This window comes from Oryzias latipes, chromosome 20 (assembly GCF_053564925.1).
Source record: "Oryzias latipes strain Hd-rR chromosome 20, Olatipes_Hd-rR_3.1".
NCBI classification, from domain to species: Eukaryota; Metazoa; Chordata; class Actinopteri; order Beloniformes; family Adrianichthyidae; genus Oryzias; species Oryzias latipes.
In genome coordinates this window covers 27,144,705-27,158,576 of record NC_136256.1, presented here as the reverse complement: position 1 = coordinate 27,158,576, position 13,872 = coordinate 27,144,705, and positions in this window count along the sequence as shown.

Here is a 13,872-nt window from a genome sequence, read left to right as displayed (position 1 = left end):
GCATGCATTAGCATCTCTGTGCTGGCAAGAGAGAGGAACGGGCGGACTCTGGCAATGTTTTTGAGATGATAAAATCCTATTTTCACAATGTTTCTGATGTGAGGAGTAAAATTCAGCTCAGAGTCAAAAAGAACGCCCAGGTTTCTCACACACTGAGAAGATTTAAAATTCCTAAGTTTGGGTAAAATCATCTCTCTCTTGTCTTCAGGACCAATGATTAAAACTTCAGTTTTGTCCTGGTTGAGCTGCAAGAAGTTTTCTGCCATCCACAGCTTTATATCTAAAATGCAGTTTAAAAGAGTGTTGACAGGTTCAAGGTCATCAGGAGACACGGCGATGTAAAGCTGTGTATCATCAGCATAGCTGTGAAAGTCAATGCCGTGTCTCCTGATGACATCCCCAAGAGGCAACATATACAAGTTAAAAAGTATTGCAAATGTGTGATGAAATTAGACATGAGGAGCACAAATAGGCATCTGGGTAGACTGGGGTTTGTTGGAGTCACATTTGGGCCTGCGTGTTTCAAACACAGGTTAAGGGGAGAAACAGTGATCTGTAATGGAAGTGGAAGCTCTTTTGGCTGGTTAGAAATTCATCCATTTCAGTGGCTGAGGCTGTCGAAGTGGCTGTGGGGAGTGGAACCCGCCCCCGGGGGCTGTGGGGATGGATGAGGTTTGCCCTGTGTTCATTAAGCCACTGGACAGCGTGCAGCTAGCATGGCAGATGTGCCTTTGCAGAAGGGTGCAGAGGTCAGGGACAGTTGCCTCCTCTGGTGGTCATCTTTTGTGCCAGGCAGACCAGGAGCTGTTATCCAACTTTTAGCTCTTTCAACCTGAAGGGACATCAGGTGGCTTCTTGAGCGACGCTTGATCAATGATGTCAGGAGAAACGATGCAGTGTGTCTATGTTTCTGTTTAAAGATGCTTAGAGAAGACTTGTCTTTGCACAACCTTCACGGTATTTTCCGGAAGTGAAATGTACTTTTGCAAAAATCCGGCTGCTTCCAGTGGGCGCTGGATCCCTTCGCCTCTGGCTGAAGACTCCCTTCATAACTTTTGTTGATGAAGGGAGAGCCAGAAGGTAAAGCCATGGATTTATCAGTCGATAAATGTAATTACCGTAAAATATGGAACTGCTGGTAATCATGCAAGAATAACAGTGAAAAACAGCAACCAAACTAAGTTTTTTACCCAAAATATGGCAGAATAAATGCATGGTAACGTTTCTGCAGAGTTGCTCGTTATCCCACAGCTTCCTTTACATGGACTGTCCAACAATCAAACGTGGTAACATTGTTTCTGCGATGCATCTCCATAAATCAACGGTTCCAGGCTTTATGTATTCTGGAGAACAGGGAGGAACTTTCACTGCATCCCAGACATATTTTAGAGGATATATCACAGACATGTCCCTGCACAAATAGGCATCAGGGTGGACCGGGGTTTGTTGGGGAGTTATATTTCTTCACTGGCCAAAAGGCAACTACCCAACTGAAGGCTGAGGAGGAGAGATTTATGAATCTCAGTGTGCCTCCCACGATGTAGTCCTTGATAAATTGTAGAGGATAAATTGATGGATGGATGCAGAAATGTCCAACTATGTGTAGCGATTACCTTGCCTGCTCTTGTGTGTCGAAGGCCCAGTTCAAAAGTGCACATATAAGTTTATCAAATGCATCCACAATTTATGTCAATAAAAAGCAAAACACAAGACTAAGGTCTCGTTCCAGACAACTGTAGACAATTTAAGTCATGGATAAGTGCTTTGTTTACACACATGAAGCCTTAACCACTAATATTTTAGTGGTCAAGGAAAGAGAACATTTCCTGATTTCCTCGGCTGCCCTTGAGTTTGCACCATTGCAACTGGATTACCCAAATGTGATGACTCACTTACCGTGAAAGCCCAAACTGTCTGATGTGAAAGAAAAAGAAACTTCCTGGTTGAATGAACGTCAAAATAAAAACAAACAAAAAAAAAGACAGCTACTACCCATTTTTTTTTTTAAGAAGACATAAATATTTAATAATTATTCTAAGTTTAATACGTCATTGTATGAATTTATAACTGATGATTGTAATGTTTTTTGTGTATTATTCTTATTTGATTGCTTGAAATAAACCATTTCAAATCACATCAAATCAAAATGTGACGAAACAAAAATTGATCCAAGATATTCTTCTAATCAAATCAAATCAAGCTTCATTTATAAACAAGCGCTTCTCATATATTGCACAACACGAAGCACTTTAACATTAAGAACAAAAAACAAAAAAACACTGTTCTTAGTTATTTCTAGGCGTCATAATAAATGAAAATTTAAAATGGAAAACTCATACTGACCACTTAAAAAGGAAGATTCTTAAAAATATTGGAATTTTAAACAGAGTAATGTATTTGTTTATCTGAAACTCTTTTTTTTTTTGTTCTTTGTTATTTTATTTACTGCACAGAGGACTGGAGAAAAGCTTATACCACCCACACAAAGACATTGTTTCATATCGGGAAAAGAGCAGCTAGAATTTTCAATAAAAAAGGCTGGAAAGAAAAAACGGCAACGGTTTGCTTCCAGAATCTAATCTGCTTAAATTCATAAATTTAGCTGATCTAAAATCGGCATAAATAATGTTTAAAGCCAAACTGGAAATTCTGCCTAACACTTTTCACATTTCAGAAGATGAAATTTCAAAATTCATGCACCTCTGAGACAGATACTTAAATCAAATGATGGTGTTAAGTTGTGGAACTCAATGGACTTAACATTAAGACAGACTTCTATATAAAAAAATAAAAAAAAAAACTTTTTTGTGGTGTTTTTAACATGTCTTGTGGAGATGGAGGATGATGGAGGACATATATAAAGAATATTAATCTTACATTTGCACTTCTGAGTACCGGTATTTCTTTATTCAAAGTTATTCAGGAGCAGATGGAAATGCAGTTTAAAAAAAGATTGTATTTGTTACATAGAAAATACGCCAGGTGGGCCACAAGCTCCATTCTTATGCATCAACTTGGAGACAAACGGCTCGTCCGAACTGGAATCTGACTCCAAACTGTGCGGCTGGGTAGCTCCAATATTGCTCACTATTTTTGTTGCTTGGGGTTGTGAGTTGCTGGAAGCTACAGCAGGAGAAAGTGGAAACAAATATCTCTGCTTATGGGAAGTGGGAAAGGGGGGGCCAACAGTCCACCATGGCAAAATGGTGGCTTAAATACATGAAATTGCATCTGTAGAGTTCATGCTTCATTTATCCAGACATGGATTATTACAAGTTTTTCATCAAAGGTTGAATTCACAATAGGTGGTAAAACTTGTGAAGGAAACTTTTCCAAGGACAAAAGGAAACGCTTAGCATGAGAGAACAGAGCCAGAGTGGCCTACAGGCGTTTTTTTTGCTGAAAAGATCTTTAATGAATTCATCTTTTCTCACTGCCGGTCCCTGTCACACAATCCTTTGGCACTCTGAAGCTTTATTATTTTACCATTAATGACAAGCCACTATCAATCACAAAGAGTTTCTTCATTCAAGCTGCTTGATTACGAGCCGCTGATATTCCCATTTGAAACAATGAGTAATTGCTGAGGATCATCTTGGGACGGTTATGTCAAACAAGGGGATTACGAGCGGGGACTTTCAAGTATTAAGTCTATATTTCTTTATTTGCAAGGGGTACAAATAAGAAAATCTGTCCCATGTCTCTCCTTTTTTTCCCTACATAGATGTTGGCCTTTACCCCCTTTTTACCCAAACTGTCACCTTGTTCTCAGTTCCTGCGACACCCCACTTTTATACTGATGTAGTCCCTTACTTTTTTTGGGGACTTTCAGACTCAAAAAAAGTTATTTTTATTGGCAAATTATTTACTTTTGGCAAGGTATTTTTATCATTTTAAATTCACCCTCTTTTGCTGGTCATAAGTTTTTGACTCAAACATTTGTGGGTTTTTTTTGTTTCTCTTTTAAATCAGAATTATAACGACAACTCTGGGTTACAACATGAAGCTGTTCGTGGTCACCATGTAAATAAAAAGCAAAAACGGATGCATGGAAACTGTGATAGTCCATGTTAAGGTTTCAGCGATTATCATGATTGTTGCACAGATGCAGCGAAAAGACGACGGACTCTGTGAGAGAAGCAAGTGACGAGAGATCTGGCTACAAAGGCCTTGAAAGACTGAAGGGAAGCTCTGATAAGGCTTGTAAGCGCATAAGTCTTTGCCAAGACTTGTGCTGTGGAGAAAATTGAATCATAACAGACAAGAGAAGATAAGCTAAGAAAAAAAAATGGTGCTTTTCTTCTTGCTGCAGCAGCATGACTGCACATCACTGTGGCTATTAGGACTTGAATCTTCCCAAAGAAATCCCAGTCTATAAAAGTCCAATTAGGAAATGCTGATCGCTATTGGATAGATTGATTACTGAACAAAGACAAAAATGCATTATATGGTGTATTTCAGCTTTTGGAGTTTAAAATCAAGTTTTCTATTGTGAAGAGTTTGGATCAAAAAGATTTAGACTCACTTAAATTACAATTTTCTTATTTTTAGACCCTAGCTCTTAACAGGAAAAACAGTTCTCGACTGTGCTGATTTTAAGAAAAGCTTGGAAAGGTATAGAGCAGGCATGTCCAAAGTCTGGCTTGTGTTCCAATTTCCCCTGGCTCTCAGACTCCTTTCATAAAATGTAATTTCATGAAAACTGTGGGAACAATTGGTCGCTGGACCCTCCTGTGAAACTTTCCCGCTCATTTCTAAAATGTAAAGAAAGGGAGAGAGTGAGCGTCACAGCTTCCAGGACAAGTGGAAATTGTTTTTTTCCCCATTAAAATATGAAACAACTGTGTCTGCCTATAATATGCCAAAAGACTGGCGGATTTCAAGGAGTTTAATATTAACGGTACATATCACAAATTCAACTACCGAGCCATTGGGGGGGGGGGCATCTGCAGAGTCTTGTAGGTTAGTTGCAGTTGACCAATTTTTTTGGGAAGTCGTTGGTGTGGTCATGAATGTAGACGGCGTTCTTCAGGCGTCAGTCAGTCAGGCGGGGACGACATCATTACAAAATCCGGCGGCCACAGGGCGGTGGAGGCCGAATCACCGTCCGGCAGAAGCTATGATTAGACGATGTGCAAATGTCTCTGGACGGCGGCCGTCTATATCAAGTGTCCCCGGCCGCCAGGTAACTGGGAGTATATGAAAGGAGGTACACATTATAATTTTAAACAACAAAACCCAGCAAGGGCAAAGCTCCAGCACTGAAAACGAAGGTCCAAGCGGTCCAACCACAGCAGGACCCACCCACGGTGGCCGGCATGACCAGATTGGCGTCCAATTATTGCTGGGCTCCGAGCCCATGGTACTATTTCTAATAATTGAAAGGTGGCAGTTCGGCCAATCATCAGACGATTTTGGGGACCTCTGAGACCCTCCTATCAGTCAAATTTCACCCGCTTGTGACCGGACTGCCATGTGGCGACTTTATAATGGGCCACTGACCGATTTCAAAACATTTACTGGTTGCTGTTTATTTTGAGATTTTCTCTTAAAACCTTTGCGCCCGCCACGCAACGTTCATCTAGGCCGCTGCACTGTGGCATTTTGGGATATGTGACCTAAGTTTAGGAGGGACTACCACACAAGACATGCTTTATGACAGCGCAAAAATGGACACGTTTACAATAATTTGGGTAAAACATGTATTTAGATGTGATTGTTTCCTTTGTGAAGAAATGGAAAGTATACCATTGCAAAAAAATGTGAATTAAATATTTTTTAATGTTATTAACAGAATGCAGGTCAAATGGTTTACCCTGAAACATTTTCACCTCACCAAATCTGACACTCTTGGCGGAATATTTGGACTCTCCCAGGTTTAAATCAACTTCAAATATCCTGAATGGCTAAAAACACAGTTTTAAATCTTTGCAAGGATCAAACAGCTTGCAATGTTTGAAATTAACCTAAAAAAATGGCATACTGTATATCTTCCATGTCCATTGAGGTGGCAGTTCCATTAATTTACTGCCTTCAATGTTCGCCACAAATGACTCTTTTCCTACACAAGACTTCACTGCAGATTCTAAACAAGTGGAAGAAATAAAAATATAAATATTTTGGCTTTGCTGCTCTAAGTGGATTCAGCTTCCACTTGTGTTTTTTGAGTCTTTAATCAGTTGATTACCCACTTCTCACTTCTGTGCCAGATTAGGTGCATTCACACGTTTGCTTTGGCTGATTGCAAAAGAAGTGAGGGTCAAAAATATGCCAGCGTGCGACAAACATATGAAAAGACTGTTTCAGAATGGATTCAACTGTGGATTCAACTGTTCCTCCCCCCCAGAATTGTCTTCTGTTTTATATAAAACCATAAAATTGAACCAAAAAAAATCAACATTTTAAATCCTGCTTGGTGTAAATGATTGTTTTAAAAAATGATTGTCTTCTAAAGAGATGATTTTCAAACGTCGATGTAAGTAGAGTTTTCAACCATCACAGCATGTTTTGGTTCCTACAGTTGGTGCGGCTGAAGGACGGAAGCTGCAGGAACCAACCTGATCTTTCTAGACAGCAGTCATGACTCACATCAAGTCACAATAGGCTGAATGTTGTCATTATAATGTGGGCCTCCTTGGTGTTGCTGATACTTGTGCCAGCAGCAGAGCAGCCAGCGAGGATGTCGGCCTCGGTAGGACAGACAGTAAAGATAAAGGTGTCAGGTGTAGTCAGCAGAACTGCCAGTGCTGCTGCCAGTGTCGGAGCCAGCATCGTCACAAACCCTGGATACAGTGGCCCTGCGATGCTCCCGGGCTGAGAAGGACTGCCAAGATTGTGCAGCCGGCGTGAGGAGCACTGTTTGGTTTGTTAACAGAAGCCCGTCTGCTGCATAGAGAAGAGCGCAGAACACGGCTAAGGCTGTTGGCACACCCGCATAGACCTGTGGACTTTGTAGAAATAGTTTAAAAGTCAACAAATTGTCAAACTTCATCAAATTGGGTCTGTTTGTACACTTGAAAATACAAAACATCGGAGAAAAATTGTGCAATTACACAGCAACTTGTTTGGAAACATAATGTTTTTTAACCTGAAAAATTTTAACCAGGTGAAGTAAAATACTTGTCGTATTACTACACTGCAAAGTATTTGATAATTCCAAAGAAATCAAACCTGGTTTTCTTAGACATTCATGATATTTTACCAGCTTTTAAAAGACTTTTGATCTGTTTTCAAAGTCTTTTAATGATGATGATGATGCCACTTTTGGACAAAATCCAAAAACATGTGTTGTTTTTTAGGACATAGTGTCTGCAGAGAAGCGGGTGTTCATTCGATATTCCCCTCTGAGTTGAGGCTGGATCTATTGACACGGAGTAAGCCCACCCCCATTACCCATCATCCATCTGTTTCCACGCTCTCCGGCTAGCTTACAGCCCCTCAGAGACATCCAGTCGTACGGTGTAGATCCAGAGTCCAGCTCAGACGAGGAAAACAAAGACGTTCATGGATCTGTTTGTCTTTTTCAAAGGGCATTTTTTGTCTGCTTATTTTCTTGATACACGTCCTCTTTAATCAGAAAAATGCTACAGCAACATGAAGTCATGCAGCTGAGGATAATTTATACCTTTTCAACTAACACTTCATTAAGTTCATCTGAAAATGAATAAGATTTAAGCTAAAATAAATTTAGTACTGCCTCTTTGGGAAATGTGAACAACCTTTTGCTTTTTATGCTTAAATTGTGTTTAATCTCAGGATTTGTTAATCATCCTCACCTCCTAAATGCCTGTGGTCAATCGCGGTTTCGCGTTCTGGGTGAAAGCCCCCCCCCGCAAAAGAAAAAAACCCCGCCATCAATTCAACTGAATGAAAGCTGAGACAAGAACAGTGAAGTATCAGTCTGGCTTTCCCCACAGAGCTGGTGACTCAGCACCAACCAGCAGCAGACTTCAATAAATCAAAAAGCTGACTGGACTCCCAGACCGGGCCGGGGCTGAGTAATTATCATCAAACCTTCGCGAGTCAACAAAGGCCTGAGTGGCAGTTTGGAGACGGACCAGTGAATAATCTCCACACACTTCTGTGGGAAAAATTCTGTTGTTTCTTCAATCCTCACTCTTTTGTTGGAATCCTGTTGAAGGCAAAAACCTTCAATGGAAAGACCTTCATTCTGGAACCTGAATGAAATAAAAAGCCACCTAAAGGACAAGGTTGTGTTCGTTGTGTGCATTTAAAAATGTGATGTTCTTACACTCGTGGAGTCTGAAGAATCACTTCAACAGACCTTTAAAAAGTTAATAAAAGGTAAATATCTTTGGTAAATTTATGTCTCATTCAAGTTTTTTTTATTTTTTAAGGAGTATTAACATTCAATTACCGTAACATTGTTTTGCATCTTGTGCGGATCATCCTTTACCACATTTTGTACAAAAGAAAAAAAAAACAAATTTCTTGTCTTGATTTCCTGCTTTCTGCTGTATTTCACAGTAGTCACACACATTTTGAAGCTTTCTTTTAAAATAAGACTTTTTAACAGTCTTATTCTTTTTTTCTTTAAGTAAAAAATCACGTCAGGTAAAGATAATGTAGTTCTTGCTATGGAAAGAAAGGAAAGCACTTGATAATCCTTAGCTCACATGAATAACGTGAACTCTTGAAAAGATTTGATCTTTTATAATTTTACAATCTACCAAGTTGTTAATTCCTTTTCCTTTCAGCTTTAGTTCTTAGAGATACGACTCATTCTATACCTGTAAAGTGTACGCATCACTTTTGAGTCACTTAGTAATGAAAATGATTCCTAGAAAACAGCTGCTTTAAATGAAAAAAGATCAATAGAAAAAGAAAAATCACAGTAAATACACAGCTGATGCCAGAAGCTTAAATTGAATTTATTTCTCTTATTCTAATTAAAATGTAAAAGGGTAAATAAACAAAAATATACACATTTCATACTTGACATCTGGATTTTTTGGGGATTTAGGCTGTTGGAAAAAAAACCTGTAAATTTCCTTTTTTTTGTTATAAAAATGTATAGAAATACTCAAATAAAAGCTGCAAACTGCAACAATTTGATTGGCTCGAGGATGACCCCATTTATTCCTTAATTGATCCTTTCTGGAATAGGATTTCTCAGTTTATCTTCTTTAGTTTGTGCATCCAGGCTGTAGAAACCGTCATAGTTGTTTTTTTTACAAAGCTTTTGGAATCTATGTAAAACAATCTACACTGGAAAAAAATTTTTTTCAAAACAAGACAAAATATTTTAAAATCTCGATTTTTCCTTGTTATAAGTAAAAAAAATCTTCCAATGTAGTTAGTAGAATTTTTCCTGGTAACATTTCTTGAAATAAGATCAAATAAAAAAAAACAACAAGATTTGTTGTCTTAACCTTTAGTAGCTTTAGGCCTTTTTATAACTATTCTTTTACATATTTAATAATTTCATCTAATTTTTTTGTGGCAATACTTGATATCTCTCTTTTTAGTACAACTCAGCTTCTTTTTTTCCTCCAATTTATTATATTATATCACACAACACTTTCACAGTAAGCCTGAAACTGTACAAAAAGTGTTATTTGTTGTCATTTTTTAAACTGCAATTATCACAAAGATCTAAAGTGTAAAGATGAAGAAAAATGTAAAGGGTAAACCCAAAAACAAAGCAAAGACTTGGTAAAACACAAAAACAAAAAGAACTAGAAACTATATTGTTCCAAGGATTTATTCCATGGGTTTTGTCACAATTGTGTTATAACTCTTGCTATGTTTCTTTTAAAACAAAAGTTTCTAAGCTTATAACTTTTTAAAAACCATCCTGTTACATTTTAAATGAAAACTATCCCATATGCAGGTTGGTGTTATTCCTGCATCGTAAACAACCAATGGGATTTGCTGATGCACTGGTGAGTACAGAGTCAGTTAGTTTTGTCTTTTATAGTGTAATTGCATATTTATACTGGGGGATATTTTGCCCAAATTTTGTGTTTTTGTCTGGTAGTTTAACCCTGTGGGCTTTCGTGGATCCAACCGCCCAATCCCATCAAATAAAGCTGTGTTCTTAAACAGTGTCTCCCTTGTCTCGTCTGATAAAACTCAATTTTCTCTCATTAAACGAGTGCTGGAGAGGCTTCCAATGTCATTGGATAAAGTGAGCAAATTACAAGCGTTACCCGCAAATAAGCGACTCGTCGCATTTCGGGCAGACACTCGGCAGAATTGCAGGTTACTCCCCTAGGGCGGGTCTGTTAATTAACCCACCTGCTTAGCGTCCTATTTAAGTCAGGTGTACAATTGTTCATTCTCTCTTACCTTCAGCGCTCATTCTTCGCCGGTCTCCGAGCCCGCGGGTCTCCTTCTCTTTCGGCGTCTTGCCATGTTCCCCCGTCCTTGGGAAGGATGATCCCCATCTTTCTGATGTGGGGTTTTGGTTTCGCCGCGTCTGCTCTCCTTAATTTCTCCTCCGCTCCGCGGGCGGCTGCCGATCCGCGGGCGGCTGACGGCGCACAGCGCGTTCGTTTCGCCGCGGTCGCGTGCATCTGCAGGGGGTGTGCTTTCCGCAATGTTCGGGATGTCCGTGCCCCCCGATCAGGAGTAGTCGGGTCTTTTCGTCTGCCGTGGTCACCCCAATTATCCACGGTGAGCGTCGTGCGGTACTTTTCCCATGTAGTTTTCTATGGCTGCGTCTCACTTCCTGTTTACTTCGGTGACGTCACGCCCCTAAGGACCCTGGGAATTGTAGTTTTTCCGGGTCCTTTATGATGCACTTCTGATTCTTTTTCTGCTGCGTAGTTCTGCGTCGTCCGGTTGTTTTATTTTTTTTTTTTTTTCAGGGGTTGTGGGGTCCTTTCTGTGGTTGTGAAGGCTGGCAGTCCTCGTTTGGACAGGTTTCTCATGCTGGCTGAATTTATCGTGGCTTTTAGCATTTATTTTCTATTGCTGTTTTGTTCTTTGGGAGCTGTGTGTAAATCTTGATTGTCTTTAATTTGATGCTGGCTTTATTATTATGGCGGTTCTTCTGTTTGTTTTCTTCGTTGTTGTAGCTGCTGGTTAGTTGGAATGTGAATCAGTGTCTCTTGGACCCGTCTCTGCGCTATGGACATTTTCCCTTATGATTGGTCTCTCTTATGCAGCGTCTATGGCTCATTTTATTCACTCAGCGATCCTCATTCATTGCCCCGCACGTTCTGCTCCGCCTGTTTTTTCCCTGCTCTGTGTACCCCAGTGGGTCCTGCCCTGTCCTCAGGGACTTGCGTCGGCCGCATTAGTGAGTGTGTCGGTCTCGTCGCGGCCTTGTTTTCTCGGCTGGGGGTAGTTCGATCCTGGGCCGCGTGTTCCTGTTCTGGATTTTCGTGTTTTGCGTTTGATCTTTCCCTCTCTATGCCTGGAGTGGTTTTGTGATGAATGTTGTGTCTTCAGGCTTCCTCCACTTGTTCTCCTGTGTCTGCGCCTTCTGGTTTGGGGGAAAAGGATTTAAGAAGAGTGGTTTGTGTTTGACCGGCCGCCAGAATCTACAGCTCTGATGGTTCTTAAGGGGTCGTCCGGTTATTTCATCCTTGGAGATTATATTAAGGCTGTTTCAATATTGAATGATAGTATTGTGTCATCGGTTGACTTGGTTAATTAACACTTTGAGCAACTTCTACCCTGACCATAGGAAATATATCACTTGCGCTCTCAAGCTTAGTTCAAGAGTTAAATCTTGTGTCCACAAGTCAGTCTTCGGTCTGACTTTTCTAAGCAGATGGCACTCTGCTAGATGCATCCCCATTTGGAGGCTTGTTATACTCCGCCTCTGAATGCTTAAGGTTCAGTCTAGCAAAAATAATATCAAAACCATGATCCCTCATGGCTCTCAAGTTTTCTTTTGCAGTATCCAGTCGCCCTTGGCTAAATAAAAAATTTGAGAACCATTAATATCATATACAAGGCATCAAATCCAGCCGAGCTGTAATCCTCTGCTACGTGGGATGTTGACCTTCCTCATCTACAAATCTCCTTGGCTACTCTTCCCATCTACTACTCCTACTCCTCGATGGCCTCCTGAAGGTGCGTCCCTCTGAAACTGTCAAAGGTTACTTTTATCATTGGAATATATAAAACAAAAAATTGGTGTTAAGATTCCGTGCAGGTCATATATTTCACTATTATTTCACTGTTGGAATTTGTAATTATGGTGGTTTCTAGGGTGCGATAAATCCACAATGGGTCTTTACCTTAACTATCTACTAAATTTCACTTTCTCAGATTTGTTTTTAAAAGCACTGTTATTTAATTTATCTCAATCATTTTGAAACTGATCAGTTTCTGGGTTATTTATATATTCTTGTCAAGACTAATACTGCTTTGTTTTTTATCTATGCATCGCATCCTGAGCCTGCGAACCCTCACGCCCCGATCAGCTTCTCCGTTTCCAGGAAATGATGTCACCCATGCATTCCCTGATCTGGTGCTGCAACGATGACTGCTCAACGTACCTATTGCTGCACTGAAAGTGAAGGGGTGGTGGACCTCCTCTGCGTTCCAAGGACACTTCTGGCTTGAATCAATCTATGTCAGCTGCAGAATGAGTGTGAAATTCTTGGATTATAAATGTTGAAAGAAAATTATTTGTCAGGTGGAAGCCTCAAAATTTAGGTTGCTCTAAGTTGTATCAATTCAATCATTTTAATTGGTATGCCAAATGGGAGAAAACTTTGTGGCCGTTAAGCTCGTTGTGGTATTGTCGTTGGAGTTCGTAATAATGGCAGTTATTAAGCCTGCATTAGTAGCATGCATGATGTGTATATAATGGCGTCGAGCCCGTCATAGTGTGATGGCAGCTTAGAATAATGGATTTTACTAAGCTTGTGTGAATATTATGCCAGATGAAATGTTTATGGCCGTTAACCCCGTCATAGTATGTGATGGAAGCTTCAAATATGGGGTTATTTCATTCATGGCATAGGATGTCATCGGGAGCATTGTATTGGATGTAAGTTTGTGTCATCCTAGGGTCGTCCATGGCGGCTAGAATTATAGTTCCGCCAGCGTTTTGCGGACGTGGGCTTTACGTTCTAAGATCAGGTAGGAGTACTTCTTATGTCGGCTCCCATTTCATTTCTTTCCCTCTCTCTTTGAGGTAGTATGCTCCCCTGGTGAATGGGAGCGGCCCAACGGTCAATGGTGCCGGGGTAAACACATAGCAGATACACTAGATAGCATGTTCCCTTCGTAGAGTGGTTCTCGAACGGGAGCGGCCCAACGGTCAATGGTGCCGGGGTAAACACATAGCGGATACACTAGATAGCATGTTCCCTTCGTAGAGTGGTTCTCGAAGGGAGCGGCCAAACGGTCAATGGTGCCGGGTAAACACATAGCAGGTACACTAGATAGCATGTTCCCTTCGTAGAGTGGTTCTCGAACGGGAGCGGCCAAACGGTCAATGGTGCCGGGTAAACACATAGCAGATACACTAGATAGCATGTTCCCTTCGTAGAGTGGTTCTCGAAGGGAGCGACCCAAACGGTCAATGGTGCCGGGTAAACACATAGCAGATGCACTAGATAGCATGTTCCCTTCGTAGAGTGGTTCTCGAAGGGAGCGGCCAAACGGTCAATGGTGCCGGGTAAACACATAGCAGATACACTAGATAGCATGTTCCCTTCGTAGAGTGGTTCTCGAAGGAAGCGGCCCAACGGTCAATGGTACCGGGTAAACACATAGCAGTCATACTGGAAAATGAAATGAAGTGAAGTGAAAATGGAATGCAGCCGAAAACACACCTCATCTTATTTACACACTGATTATACATTCACATTTTCTCTTCTGGATGATCTTGGCGTTGGGGGTTTTTGTTACCCTAAAGCGTAAGGAAAATAATTATCTTAAGAG